At 34.0% G+C, this 15313-nt stretch overlaps 1 long non-coding RNA gene across 2 annotated transcripts; it reads left to right on the top strand.

The window, feature by feature from the left end:
* Nucleotides 1–14523: 14523 nt before the first annotated feature.
* On the top strand, nt 14524–15292 carry LOC143264692 (uncharacterized). 2 transcript variants are annotated; one of them, XR_013038595.1, is made up of 3 exons: nt 14524–14668; nt 14772–14855; nt 15076–15292. It is a non-coding gene; the product is annotated as an uncharacterized LOC143264692 (long non-coding RNA). The 2 variants fall into 2 exon arrangements; XR_013038596.1 differs by lacking the exon at nt 15076–15292 and adding an exon at nt 14951–15062 and having other exon boundaries at nt 14524–14855.
* The last annotated feature ends 21 nt before the right edge of the window (nt 15293–15313 follow it).

The raw sequence follows: 15313 nt of genomic DNA, 5'->3' as shown, positions 1-15313 counted from the left end.
AAACTATAGATTTATTTTTTAAATTTTGCAAAATTTTATTTGAGAATGCATACAAAATGCAAGTCGAGTCATTTGAGAATGCATACAAAATGCAAGTCGAGTCATTTAAGTTAGAAAATTGTATGAGTAGTTAAAATTTTTACATGTACATATTACATTGAATATTCTAAAGAATAAGAAAATGAAATATGTATGTTCACTGTCGATTGTCGATCGATTTCAGCAAAAAGGTATGAACTTAGAGTGTGAATGTAGTATTGAACTCGGGTGTCGGAGACGTCCCGGGACGTACTCCCTAGGATTAGGCTTTTTTGCACCCGGGTGGTATGTGTGAGAACCGTGGAGTGTGTTTTTGTGAGAGTGGACATTGCAATTTTTTAAATATAGCGATAGGCAGGCAGGTAGCTTACTTCTGGTGTGAATGAGTTAGTTTTAAGTAGGTAGGGCCAGAGCAAGCTTTCACGTTTCTCTTTCCTCTTTCTCTCACACGTGAGATGCTTGCATCTGGGGGGTTCACGAAAAATCGAGAAGAGAAAAATATTAAATATGAATTTATTTAATATTCTCTTGAACTCGATTGTTCGTTCAGGCCAGGCCTTTTAGTTTGTAAGTCGCAGTCGGGTTCTAGATCCGACTGCAAAAATGAAGTATAAAGTGAAGTGAAGTGAAGTGCAGTGAAATAAAATATTCTGCTCGGACATTCTTTTACGGACAGCGCATTCTGAGAATCGCTGGTCGTATTCTTATTTTCAGTAATTTTTCTTTTTTACCAAACTTATTATATATTACATAAAATTTCGATTTTGTTATCGAACGAAATAAATGGATAGCAATGCAATTTTATTTTTGTAAAATTGTCTGCTATCTGTTTATGGAGATTGATAGCAAAATTGAAAATTTATGTAATTGAGAAAACTAAGAATGTCCGAGTTACCGTAAAATTTCGCGAGTGATTTTTGTGAGGCTTTGCCGAAGAGAGAAGAGGCTATATGCCGAAGAGCCCCGGCAAAAATTGCCAAAGAAGAGGGGAACTATTAATGGCTGTCCATCTTAGGATGGACAGTCATTTTGTCACTATGCTCGCTATTATTTTTTTGTATTTTACATGTGTTTTTTGAACGATACAAAATGTATCGTTTTGCTCGAATTTTTACGAGCAAAGCCACTCGCGATTTTTATGCCCTCCCTATTAAATTTCGAGATTAAACATTTTTGCATAACTTCGCGATTAAATTTTGAGATTAGAGATTTGCATATCCCTTCGCGATTTGAGATTTTTATATTTTTACGATTTTATTACGAAATTAGAGATTTTAGTATCCCTTCGCGAATTTATTACGAAATTAGAAATTTTAGTATCCCTTCGCGATTTTATTACGAAATTAGAGATTTTAGTATCCCTTCGCGATTTGAGATTTTTATACTTTCGCGATTTCATTACGAAATTAGAGATTTTAGTATCCCTTCGCGAGTTTATTACGAAATTAGAAATTTTTGTATCCCTTCGCGAGTTTATTTCAAAATTAGAGATTTTAGTATCCCTTCGCGATTATATTTCGAGATTTGTATATCCCTTCGCGATTATTTTATGAAATTATAGATTTTTATATCCCTTCGCGATTATATTTCGAGATACGATATTTGTATATCCCTTCGCGATTTTAATTTCCCACAATTTTATGTGTTAATTACTTTTTTCTGTTTCAGGAATTGATTTTGTATAAATTGTTTTATTGTTGATTGATCTTGAATTCGTAATTTTTATCGTGTTTTCTGTTTTTCGATTGTGTCGTTTCACTTCTTCTCCTACAATTGTATAGGCTAATCAATTTTTGTCTGTTTCAGAATTTAATTCTTGGTAAGTTCTCTGCTCTCAAATTTCTATGTTAATCAATTTTTGTCTGTTTCAGAATTTAATTCTTGGTAAATTCTCTGCTCTCAAATTTCTATGTTAATAAACTTTTGTCTGTTTCAGAATTTAATTTTTGGTAAGTTCTTACATTGATCTCTGTTCTCAAATTTTCTATATTAATAAATTTTTGTCTGTTTTAGTATTTCTTCTTTGGTAAGTTGCGTTGCCTCCTCAAATCCGCAATTTTCATTGCGTTTTGTATTTTTTGATATTCTTCTGTGAAATAAAGAAAAATTTTGTTTCCTCTCCCATAATTTTCTGTTTTAATACAAATTTGTTTGTTTCAGAATTCAATTTTTGGTAAGTTGTTCTCTCTTCTCGAATTTCTGACTTAATAAATTTTTGTCTGTTTTAGTATTTCTTCTTTCGTAAGTTGCGTTGCCTCCTCAAATCCGCAATTTTCATTGCGTCTTGTATTCTCCGAAATTTTTGTATGAAATAAAGAAAAATTTTCCTCCTCCTCCCACAACTTTATGTGTTAATAAAGTTTTATTTGTTTCAGAATTTAATTTTTGGTAAGTTCTTACATTGTTCTCTGTTCTGAAATATCTGTGTTAATAAATTTTTGTCTGTTTTAGAATTTAATTTTTGGTAAGTTATGTTCTCCCTTCTCAAACTTTTGTGTGTTTTAGATTTTAATTTTTGGTAAGTTCTTACATTATTCTAACCTCTCAAATTTTTGTGTTAATAAACTTTTGTCTGTTTTAGAATTTAATTCTTGGTAAGTTATTATTTTCTGGTCTGATATTTCTATGTTAATACACTTTTGTATGTTTCAGCATTTAATTTTTGGTAAGTTCTGTTGAGTGCATGTTAATTTTACATTTATTCCGAGCTGTGGGAGGAAGGGTGGGCTCGGGCGTAAGTTTTTCGTCACAATTTGTGGCGAAAAACTTACGCATTTTTTTAGTGCCTCTTGTTCTACATTGTACTCGTCTTTATTAAAATTTTTCAACTTTTTACAAATTACAAATTTTTCAACTTTTTACAAATTACAAATTTTTCACGTTTATTTATTTATTTTTACTTTTATTTATTATAGATTTTTACTTTCAAAGCATTAGTTTATTCTTGTGAATCGATTGAAACATAAAAGAAAGTTCTTCCAACTTTCTTTTCATTTGTTTCATTTTTCTCTTTACATAATTTTACATTATACGAGTGCAATGTTAGAACAAGAGGCACATGTAGAGTCTTTAGAAATTTTAATGTGTGATTGAAATGCAATTGCAATTGTAATTTCATTTATTAAATGTTTTAATGCTTTAATTTTCAGGTTCGACTTTTTTCAGATATTATTGCGATTTTATTTTGTGCTTTAAGGTTCTCGAATCTTTAGTAATTTTTGTTCGGCTACTGAAGTGTTCAAATTTAATGATGGTTTCATTTCGGGGTTTGGAACGTATAATTCTTTTTATAATTTTAGTTGGAGTTTCGAGCTTTTGGATTTTTTGTGGATTTTAATTCAGGCTTGGGGGTTTCAACCCTCTTCTTGTTTTATTTCAGGTTTTGGGGTTTCTGAATCTCATAATTTTATTTTGCATTTTCGCTCTTTCGAACTTGCACGATCTCGATTTTTCAAGAGTAGGGTTTCGAATAAAAAATAATATTCTTCGTTCTCCTCGAATTTCCTATGTTAATTTCATTTGTTTGTTTCAGACATTGATTTCAAGTAAGTAATTTTTATTGTTTTATGTTTGTCTTAATCACTTTTGTATGTTTCAGCTTTTTATTTCAAGTAAGTCATTTTTAATGTTTCATTTTTGTCTTAACTATTTTTGTCTGTTTCAGATATTTATTTTATGTAAGTAATTTTTAATGTTTCATTTTCGTCTTAACTATTTTTGTTTATTTCAGATTTTTATTTTATGTAAGTAATTTTTAATGATGCATATTTATCTTAATCATTTTTGTATGTTTCAGCTTTGAATTTCAAGTAAGTAATTTTTAATGGTTTATATTTGTCTTAATTATTCTAGTCTGTTCCAGGTTTTAATTTTATGTAAGTAATTTTCAATGTTTCATTTTTCTCTTAACTACTTTTGTCTGTTTCAGGTTTTAATTTCAAGTAAGTAATTTTCAATGTTCCATGTTTGTCTTAATTACCTTTATCTGTTTCAGATTTTTATTTTACGTAAGTAATTTTCAGTGTTTCATTTTTCTCTTAACTACTTTTGCCTGTTTCAGGTTTCTATTTTATTTAAGTAATTTTTAATGTTTCATGTTTGTCTTAATCACTTTTATATGTTTCAGCATTTTATTTCAAGTAAGTAATTTCTAATGCTTCATGTTTCTTTTAATTACTTTTATCTGTTTCAGATTTTTATTTTACGTAAGTAATTTTCAATGTTTCATTTTTGTCTTAACTACTTTTGTCTGTTTCAGGTTTTAATTTTATTTAAGAAATTTTTAAAGTTTCTTGTTTGTTTTAATCACTTTTGTATGTTTCAGCTTTTTATTTCAAGTAAGTAAGTGAATTTTTCATATGTGCTTTAATTACTTGTATCTGTTTCAGATTTTTATTTCAAGTAAGTAATTTAATAATTTATGTTTGTCTAAATTATTTCTGTATGTTATAGGTTTTTATTTCATGTAAGTAATTTTTAATGTTTCATTTTTGTCTTAACTACTTTTGTCTGTTTCAGGATTTTATTTTATTTAAGCAATTTTCAATGTTTCATGTTTGTCTTAATTACTTTTATCTGTTTCAGATTTTTATTTTAAGTAAGTAATTTTCAATGTTTCATTTCTGTCTTAACTATTTTTGTCTGTTTCAGGTTTTTATTTTATGTAAGTAATTTTTAATGTTTCATTTTCTCTTAACTACTTTTGTCTGTTTCAGGTTTTTATTTTGTTTAAGTAATTTTCAACATTTCTTGTTTCTCTTAATTAGTTTTATCTGTTTCAGATTTTTATTTTAAGTAAGTAATTTTCAATGTTTCACTTTTGTCTGTTTCAGGTTTTTATTTTATGTAAGTAATATTTAATATTTCATGTTTGTCTTAATAACTTTTATCTGTTTCAGATTTTTATTTTAAGTAAGTAATTTTCATTGTTTCATTTTTGTCTGTTTCAGGTTTTTACTTCAAGTAAGTCATTTTTAATGTTTCATTTTTGTCTTAAATACTTTTATCTGTTTCAGATTTTTATTTTATGTAAATAATTTTTAATGTTTCATATTTGTCCTAATTATGTTCGTATGTTTCTGGTTTTAATGTTTAATAAGTGATTTTTAATTATTTACATTTATCTTAATTATTTTTATATTTCTCAAATTCTTATTTTATGTTTAATGATCTTTTATTTTAATTTAATTGATTCCTATTCGTCGTAAGTTTCATTTGTATGTTTCAGATTCTTATTTTAAGTTAAATAATTTTTCATTTTATATTTACATATTCCAATCTTGCATTTATTAATCCTTTCACATATTATTTCTCTCTGTTATAGCATAGGTGATCCAGAACTTTTACAGAAAAAGGACTCGAGTTTTATTTCAGCTTTATTCCGAAAATGTTAATATGAGTTTTGCATGTTAGCATAAATTGTGCATGTTAGCATGAATTGTGCATGCCTAAACATTGTAATGTTACTAACATTGCATTTGCTTTTCTGTTTCTTCTTTTTATTGTTACGACTAATTATTCTGTAGGTAATGAACAGGTCATCGTTGAAGACATCCATCCAGGGATTTCTTCAACTAATGCGCTAATTTTAAGTAATTTTAAGTTAATCTTAAGTTGCGTCTATTGTAAAATATTGTAGTATGAGTGAGTGCGAGTATGAATTGCATATACGCGAAGATTGAAGACATCGATGGACATCGCGGGATCTTCGATGGGCACCGAGGGATGCGTGCGTTAGTTTTAAGTTAATTATAAGTGTATGCTTGTGGGCAGGGCGGGTGGGTCCCTGTAAGTGCCTCTTATTCTAACTTGCACTCTAATTGACAATTCTCAAACTTTGTACGCGTTAGCTTGTAGTGTACTCAGTTATTTTTTGCCAATCGTTCCAAACCCAAGTGGATCATTGGGGGTTCATAGCGCTGTGAACACGCGGCAGAGGTGAGCTGCAAGTGCCGGTGTAGCGCCAGGGACACATCTCTGCGGGGCCGATCGATTGATGGCTCATCTCGATCTGCCGCCTCACGGCAGGGGTCTCCTCTCTGCGGTCAGACTTGCTTCAAACGCAAGCGGGGAGAAATGGGAGACCCTCCGCGGATGTGTCACTCGTTCTTACCAGTATTTTCGGTTCATCTCTGTCTCGTGGTTCACGTAAGCCACTATGGACTACCCTTTGACCCATGGAAGGCGAGGTTCACTTGGCGAAAAATACTGATCCTCTTTTTTCACAGAAAGTTCTTCTAACTTTCTTTGCTTTCTGACAGAAAGTTCTTCTAACTTTCTTTTCTTCTTGACAGAAAGTTCTTCTAACTTTCTTTTCTACCCCTTTGCTTTTTTACTTCGTCATAGATTATTCGAGTGCAATCTTAGAATAAGAGGTACACGTGCGGCGTTTAGAATAAGTTAAGCGTATGTGTGAGATCCCATGGGATTAGTATTAAGTTAATGTATGTGTGTGCGTGTGATACAAGTTCTTTGCTAGATTGTGGTAAAGAATTTGTAAATGCGAGCGTATGAGTTAAGTAGAGTCAGAACTCATTTATCCTTCTGATAAATGAGGTAGTTGCAATTGGAGGGTGGTAGGGATTTGGAGTTAGGGCGGGTCACTATCGTAGCAACCTCCACGTGGTGTGACCTGGTAATCGATGTAGTTTTCTAAATATTTTTCACAAAATTATCTTTAGAAAACGACATCGAGCTGATAGCTACGATTATAACTTGCAATTTCTTTATTAAATTTTTCTGTTTTATATTTCGATTCTAAATTCACAATTTTCATTCCAACTTTGATTATTCAAAATTTTTGTGTGAAATAAACAAAGAATACGTATCTTCACCCACAATTTGCGACTTTAATTGTATTTGCTTGTTTCAGGTTTAAATTTTATGGAAATAAAAATATTGTTCATGTTAATTCCGAGCTGTGGGTGGAAGGGTGGGCTCGGGCGCATGTTTTTCGTCACAACTTGTGGCGAAAAACTTGCGCAAATTGTAAGTGCCTCCTGTTCTAACTTGCACTCATCTTTACAATTTTTTAACTTGTTACATATTAGATTGTTACAAATTAGATTTTTACATATTAGATTGTTACATATTAGATTGTTACAAATTAGATTTTTACATATTAGATTGTAGTAATAGTCTATCATTTTTATTGCCAATTGCTCGAAACTTAAAAGAAAGTTCTTCCAACTTTCTTCTTTAACCCTTTTCTTTATAAAGTTTTAAATTATACGAGTGCAATTTTAGAACAAAAGGCACATTTAGGACATTTGTTATAAGTAATGTAGTATGCGTGAGTGTGTGAGTGAGTGAAAATGTGAGCATTAAAAGTTGCGTCTATTGTAATACATTATAGTCTGAATGAGTGCATATGAGAATGGCGTATACGCAAAGATTGAAAACATTAATCATCTAGGGATCATTTAGGTATCATCGAGGGATCATCGAGGGATCATCGTGGGATCGTCGAGGGATCATCGAGGGATGCGTGCGTTAATTTTAAGCTATTTTTATGCGTGCGTTAATTTTAAGCTGTTTTTATGCGTGCGTTAATTTTAAGTTAAGTGTGCTCGTGGGTGGGCGGGTGGGTCCCTGTAAGTGCCTCTCATTCCAACTTGCACTCATCTTCACAATTTTCAATCTTTGTACGCGTTAGCTTGTAGTATACCCACTTATTTTTTGTCAATCGTTCTGCGCCCAAGTGGATCATTGGGGGTTCATAGCGCTGTGAACACGCGGTGGAGGTGAGCTGCAAGTGCCGGTGTAGCGCGAGTGATATTCTTTGCCCGGCGGGGCGGATCGGGGTTGGCACCTCTCATACTCTGATGTGCCTCCCCGACCCGCCGCCATTCTGCCAAGGGGCATCACGGTCTGGGTATCCTCTCTGTAGTAAGACGCGAAAGCGCTGGGGGAAATGGGAACCCTCCGCCAACTGGGGTGTATCACTCGTTCTTTCCAAAGGTATCTTCGGTTCATCTTTGCCGTCGTGGTTCACGTAGGCCACTATGGACTACCCTTTGACCCATGGAAAGCAAGGTTCGCTTGGCGAAAAATAATGGTCCCCTTTTTTCACAGAAAGTTCTTCTAACTTTCTTTTCTTTAGCAGAAAGTTCTTCTAACTTTCTTTTCTTTTAGTAGAAAGTTCTTCTAACTTTCTTTTCTGCCCCTTTGCTTTTTTACTTCGTCATAGATTATTTGAGTGCAATCTTAGAATGAGAGGTACCGTGCGGCGTATAGAATAAGTTCAGCGTGCGTGTGTGGGATCCCATGCGACTAGTATTAAGTTAATGTATGTGTGTGTGTGTTGATACAAGTTCTTTGCTGGATTGTGGTAAAGAACTTGTATACGCGAGCGTACGAGCTAAGTAGAGTTAGAACTCATTTATCCTTCTGATAAATGAGGTAGTTGCAATGGTGGGTGGTTGGGATTTGGAGTTAGGGTGGGTCACTATTGTAACGTAGCCACCTCCTCGTGGTGTGACCTGGTAATCGATATCCTTTTCTAAACATTTTTCTCGAAATTATCTTTAGAAAACGATATCGAGCTAAGTGCTACGATTAGAACTTACGATTTCTTAGTCACATTTCTCTATTTTATATTTCGATTCTAAGTAAGAAATTGCATAATTCTAAAGTCGGAATATTTTTTCAACTTTGATTTTTCAAAATTTTTGTGTTAAGTAAAGAAAGTTTACGTAACTTCACCCACAATTTGTGGCTTTAATTATATTTGTTTGTTCCAGGTTTTTAATTTTACGTAAGTAAAAATATTGTTCACATTAATTCCGAGCTGTGGGAGGAAGGGTGGGCTCGGGCGCAGGTTTTTCGTCACAGCATGTGGCGAAAAACCTGCGCAAATTGTAAGTGCCTTTTGTTCTAACTTGCACTCATCTTTCCAATTTTTTAACTTGTTACAAATTAGATTGTTACATATTAGATTGTAGTAATAGCCTATCATTTTTATTGCCAATTGCTCGAAACTTAAAAGAAAGTTCTTCCAACTTTCTTCTTTAACACTTTTCTTTACAAAATTTTATATTACACGAGTGCAATTTTAGAACAAAAGGCACATTTAGGGCTTTTATTATTGTAGTATGCGTGAGTGTGTGAAAGTGAGTACAGGATGCAGGACCTATTTAGTTTAAGAGTTTTTCAAATTTTTAATGTTTTTATTTTTATTTTGAAGATTTCAGGACTTCTTTCTATTTTATTCCTTGCTTGGAAGTTTTCAAGTCTCTTCTCTATTTTATTTCTTACTCCAAAGGATTCTAAAAAATTTTATTTTTGGAACCGAGGTTTTCGAACAGCATTGCGATTTCACTTCGAGTTTGGAGATTTCTCAATCTTCTCGTAATTTTATTTCGGATTTGGGATTTTCAAAAGCTCATCATGACTTTGTTGCGAGTTTTGAGATTTCTGGATCTCTATACAATTTTATTTTGGATATTCTCATTTTCGAACTTGTTGATTTCAATTTTTTTACAATTGTATTTCGAATGAAGATAGATTTCATATCTAGTCTTTCAATTTTCTGTTTTTAACTGCATTTCTCTGTTTCAGATTTTCATTTTATGTAAGTAATTTTTAATGATGCATATTTATCTTAATCACTTTTGTATGTTTCAGCTTTTTATTTCAAGTAAGTCATTTTTAATGGTTTATATTTGTCTTAATTATTCTAGTCTGTTTCAGGTTTTAATTTTATGTAAGTAATTTTTAATGATGCATATTTATCTTAATCACTTTTGTATGTTTCAGCTTTTTATTTCAAGTAAGTCATTTTTAATGTTTCATTTTTGTCTTAACTACTTTTGTCTGTTTCAGATATTTATTTTATGTAAGTAATTTTCAATGTTTCATGCTTGCCTTAATTACTTTTATCTGTTTCAGATTTTTAAGTAAGTAATTTTCAATGTTTCATTTTTGTATTAACTACATTTGTCTGTTTCAGATTTTAATTTTATTTAAGAAATTTTTAAAGTTTCTTGTTTGTCTTAATCACTTTTGTATATTTCAGCTTTTATTTCAAGTAAGTAAGTGAATTTTTCATATTTGTTTTAATTATTTTTGTATGTTACAGGTTTTAATTTTATGTAAGTAATTTTTAATATTTCATATTTGTTCTAATTACTTTTTGTATGTTTCAGGATTTAATTTTATTTAAGTAATTTTCAATGTTTCATATTTGTCTTAATTACTTTTGTATGTTTCAGGTTTTAATTTCATGTAATTAATTTATTTATTCATAAGTGTCTAAATTATATTTGTATGTTTCAGGTTTTTATTTTAACGATTCGTGTTTGTCTTAATTTTATTCAGATGTTTCAGTATGTTATTTTAATAATTCGTGTCTGTCCTAATTTCGTTCATCTGTTTCAGGTTCTTATTTTAATTAAATAATTGAATATTTCTCAAACATATTGTATATTTTGTATGCGTATTTTTATTAAGTCGACTCGAGTTTTATTTCACTTTTATTCCGAAAATGTTAATATGAACTTTGCATGCTAGCATGAATTGTGCATGCATTGTAATGTTACTAATATTGCATTTGCTTCTCTGTTTCCGCTTTTTATTGTTACGACTAATTATTCTGTAGGTAATGAATAGGTCATCAATGAAGACATCCATCGAGGGATTTCATCAACTAATGCGCTAATTTTAAGTAATTTTAAGTTAATTTTAAGTTGAGTCTTTTGTAATACATTGTAGTATGAATGAGTGAATGTGTGAGATGCGTATATGCGAAGATTGAAGACATCGATCATTGAGGAACCATCGTGGCATCTTCGATGGACACCGAGGGATGCGTGCGTTAGTCTTAAGTTAATTTTATGCGTTCGTTAGTCTTAAGTTATGTGTGCTTGTGGGCGGGGAGGGTGGGTCCCTGTAAGTGCCTCTTATTCTAACCTGCACTCTCTTTGATAATTCTCAAACTTTGTACGCGTTAACTTGTAGTATACTCAGTTATTTTTTGTCAATCGTTCCAAACCCAAGTGGATCATTGGGGGTTCATAGCGCTGTGAACACGCGGCAGAGATGAGCTGCAAGTGCTGGTGTAGCGCCAGGGACACATCTCTGCGGGGCCGATCGATTGATGGCTCATCTCGATCTGTCGCCTCACGGCAGGGGTCTCCTCTCTGCGGTCAGACTTGCTTCAAACGCAAGCGGCGGGGAAATGGGAGACCCTCCGCGGATGTGTCACTCGTTCTTGCCAGTATTTTCGGTTCATCTCTGTCTCGTGGTTCACGTAAGCCACTATGGACTACCCTTTGACCCATGGAAGGCGAGGTTCACTTGGCGAAAAATACTGATCCCCTTTTTTCACAGAAAGTTCTTCTAACTTTCTTTGCCTTTTGACAGAAAGTTCTTCTAACTTTCTTTTCTTCTTGACAGAAAGTTCTTCTAACTTTCTTTTCTACCCCTTTGCTTTTTTACTTCGTCATAGATTATTCGAGTGCAATCTTAGAATAAGAGGTACGCGTGCGGCGTTTAGAATAAGTTAAGCGTATGTGTGAGATCCCATGGGATTAGTATTAAGTTAAAGTATGTGTGTGCGTGTGATACAAGTTCTTTGCTGGATTGTGGTAAAGAATTTGTATATGCGAGCGTATAAGCTGAGTAGAGTCAGAACTCATTTATCCTTCTGATAAATGAGGTAGTTGCAATTGGAGGGTGGTAGGGATTTGGAGTTAGGGCGGGTCACTATCGTAGCAACCTCCACGTGGTGTGACCTGGTAATCGATGTAGTTTTCTAAATATTTTTCGCAAAATTATCTTTAGAAAACGACATCGAGCTGAGAGCTACGATTATAACTTGCAATTTCTTTATTAAATTTTTCTGCTTTATATTTCGATTCTAAATTCACAATTTTCATTCCAACTTTGATTATTCAAAATTTTTGTGTGAAATAAACAAAGAATACGTATCTTCACCCACAATTTGCGACTTTATTTGTATTTGCTTGTTTCAGGTTTAAATTTTATGGAAATAAAAATATTGTTCATGTTAATTCCGAGCTGTGGGTGGAAGGGTGGGCTCGGGCGCATGTTTTTCGTCACAACTTGTGGCGAAAAACTTGCGCAAATTGTAAGTGCCTCCTGTTCTAACTTGCACTCATCTTTACAATTTTTTAACTTGTTACATATTAGATTGTTACAAATTAGATTTTTACATATTAGATTGTAGTAATAGTCTATCATTTTTATTGCCAATTGCTCGAAACTTAAAAGAAAGTTCTTCCAACTTTCTTCTTTAACCCTTTTCTTTATAAAGTTTTAAATTATACGAGTGCAATTTTAGAACAAAAGGCACATTTAGGACATTTGTTATAAGTAATGTAGTATGCGTGAGTGTGTGAGTGAGTGAAAATGTGAGCATTAAAAATTGCGTCTATTGTAATACATTATAGTCTGAATGAGTGCATGTGTGAATGGCATATACGCAAAGATTGAAAACATTAGTCATCTAGGGATCATCTAGGTATCATCGAGGGATCATCTAAGGATCATCGTGGGATCGTCGAGGGATCATCGAGGGATCGTCGAGGGATCATCGAGGGATCATCGAGGGATCGTCGAGGGATCATCGAGGGATGCGTGCGTTAACTTTAAGTTATTTTTATGCGTGCGTTAACTTTAAATTATTTTTATGCGCGAATTAATTTTAAGTGTATGAGTGTGGAAAGGGTGGGTGAGTCCCTGCAAGTGCCTCTAATTCTAACTTGCACTCTCTTTGACAATTCTCAAACTTTGTACGCGTTAGCTTGTAGTATACTCAGTTATTTTTTGTCAATCGTTCCAAACCCAAGTGGATCATTGGGGGTTCATAGCGCTGTGAACACGCGGCAGAGGTGAGCTGCAAGTGCTGGTGTAGCGCCAGGGACACATCTCTGCGGGGCCGATCGATTGATGGCTCATCTCGATCTGCCGCCTCACGGCAGGGGTTTCCTCTCTGTGGTCAGACTTGTTTCAAACGCAAGCGGCGGAGAAATGGGAAACCCTCCGCGGTTGTGTCACTCGTTCTTGCCAGTATTTTCGGTTCATCTCTGTCTCGTGGTTCACGTAAGCCACTGTGGACTACCCTTTGACCCATGGAAGGCGAGGTTCACTTGGCGAAAAATACTGATCCCCTTTTTTCACAGAAAGTTCTTCTAACTTTCTTTTCTTTTAGTAGAAAGTTCTTCTAACTTTCTTTTCTACCCCTTTGCTTTTTTACTTCGTCATAGATTATACGAGTGCAATTTTAGAATAAAAGGCACATTTAGGACTTTTGTTATAAGTATTGTAGTATGCGTGAGTGTGTGAGTGAGTGAAAATGTCAGTATTAAAACTTGCGTCTATTGTAATATATTGTAGTGTGAATGAGTGCGTATGTGAATGGCGTATACGCAAAGATTGAAAACATTAATCATCTAGGGATCATTTAGGTATCATCGAGGGATCATCGAGGGATCATCGAGGGATCATCGAGGGATCATCGAGGGATCATCGTGGGATCGTCGAGGGATCATCGAGGGATGCGTGCGTTAATTTTAAGTTATTTTTATGCGTGCGTTAATTTTAAGCTGTTTTTATGCGTGCGTTAATTTTAAGTTAAGTGTGCTCGTGGGTGGGCGGGTGGGTCCCTGTAAGTGCCTCTCATTCCAACTTGCACTCATCTTCACAATTTTCAATCTTTGTACGCGTTAGCTTGTAGTATACCCACTTATTTTTTGTCAATCGTTCTGCGCCCAAGTGGATCATTGGGGGTCCATAGCGCTGTGAACACGCGGTGGAGGTGAGCTGTAGTGCCGGTGTAGCGCGAGTGATATTCTTTGCCCGGCGGGGCGGATCGGGGTTGGCACCTCTCATACTCTGATGTGCCTCCCCGACCCGCCGCCATTCTGCCAAGGGGCATCACGGTCTGGGTATCCTCTCTGTAGTAAGACGCGAAAGCGCTGGGGGAAATGGGAACCCTCCGCCAACTGGGGTGTATCACTCGTTCTTGCCAAAGGTATCTTCGGTTCATCTTTGCCGTCGTGGTTCACGTAAGCCACTATGGACTACCCTTTGACCCATGGAAAGCAAGGTTCGCTTGGCGAAAAATAATGGTCCCCTTTTTTCACAGAAAGTTCTTCTAACTTTCTTTTCTTTAGCAGAAAGTTCTTCTAACTTTCTTTTCTTTTAGTAGAAAGTTCTTCTAACTTTCTTTTCTACCCCTTTGCTTTTTTACTTCGTCATAGATTATTTGAGTGCAATCTTGGAATGAGAGGTACCGTGCGGCGTATAGAATAAGTTAAGCGTGCGTGTGTGGGATCCCATGCGACTAGTATTAAGTTAATGTATGTGTGTGTGTGTTGATACAAGTTCTTTGCTGGACTGTGGTAAAGAACTTGTATACGCGAGCGTATGAGCTAAGTAGAGTTAGAACTCATTTATCCTTCTGATAAATGAGGTAGTTGCAATGGTGGGTGGTTGGGATTTGGAGTTAGGGTGGGTCACTGTCGTAGCAACCTCCACGTGGTGTGACCCGGTAATCGATATCGTTTTCTAAACATTTTTATAAAAATTTTAGAAAACGATATCGAGCTAATAGCTACGAATTAAATTATAATTTGTTGCACATTTTCTTTTACGAAAATGTTTGTAAGTAAGCATATATTACAAGTTCCACACTTATTCAAATCTAGTTGTGATGTATAAATCTTATAATAGAATGTACAAGTCTTATAATAAAATGCATAATTTTGTAGAACCAGATGACAGCAGATGGGAGGGAAACCATAGAGTAAACCAGAGGCATTTTATGTTGAAACAATGGCGTGTTCCAAATAAGTGTAAGTAATCATATATCATACTAATAAGTTTTTATTTAATAAATTACAAATTAATTTGTGCAGCTATAAAAATTTGTTCTGGAGTTTATTTATAGGAGAACTATTGTGTCAATAGAACCTCTCTCTTGTTAAAATAATTTTAAAAATTAAGTTTAGTGTAAAAAGTTTTCTTACGTAATGAATGTCCAAATACTTAGATGACTAATCATTTTTAAATGAGTTGTAGAAGTGGAAGAAAATAATGACGTGGTAGTTTCTATCGACACATTGCTTTTACAAAACAACTTTTGTGATAACGGGAATGAAGATACGACAGAACGTATAAATCCTTGAGACACGATGAAAGCGAAGGGGAGCTCAGTCAGTGTGGTCGACGAAGCATCAGTGTTCAGTTGAACTCGTTACCGAGTAGTACACAGACTCGCTGCTTATCGTAAGTAACTTGCATTGAATTCATG

This window comes from Megachile rotundata, chromosome 6 (assembly GCF_050947335.1).
Source record: "Megachile rotundata isolate GNS110a chromosome 6, iyMegRotu1, whole genome shotgun sequence".
In the NCBI taxonomy this organism is placed as follows: Eukaryota; Metazoa; Arthropoda; class Insecta; order Hymenoptera; family Megachilidae; genus Megachile; species Megachile rotundata.
Note: the sequence above shows the minus strand (reverse complement) of the source record. Positions and strands in the feature narration are given on the sequence as shown.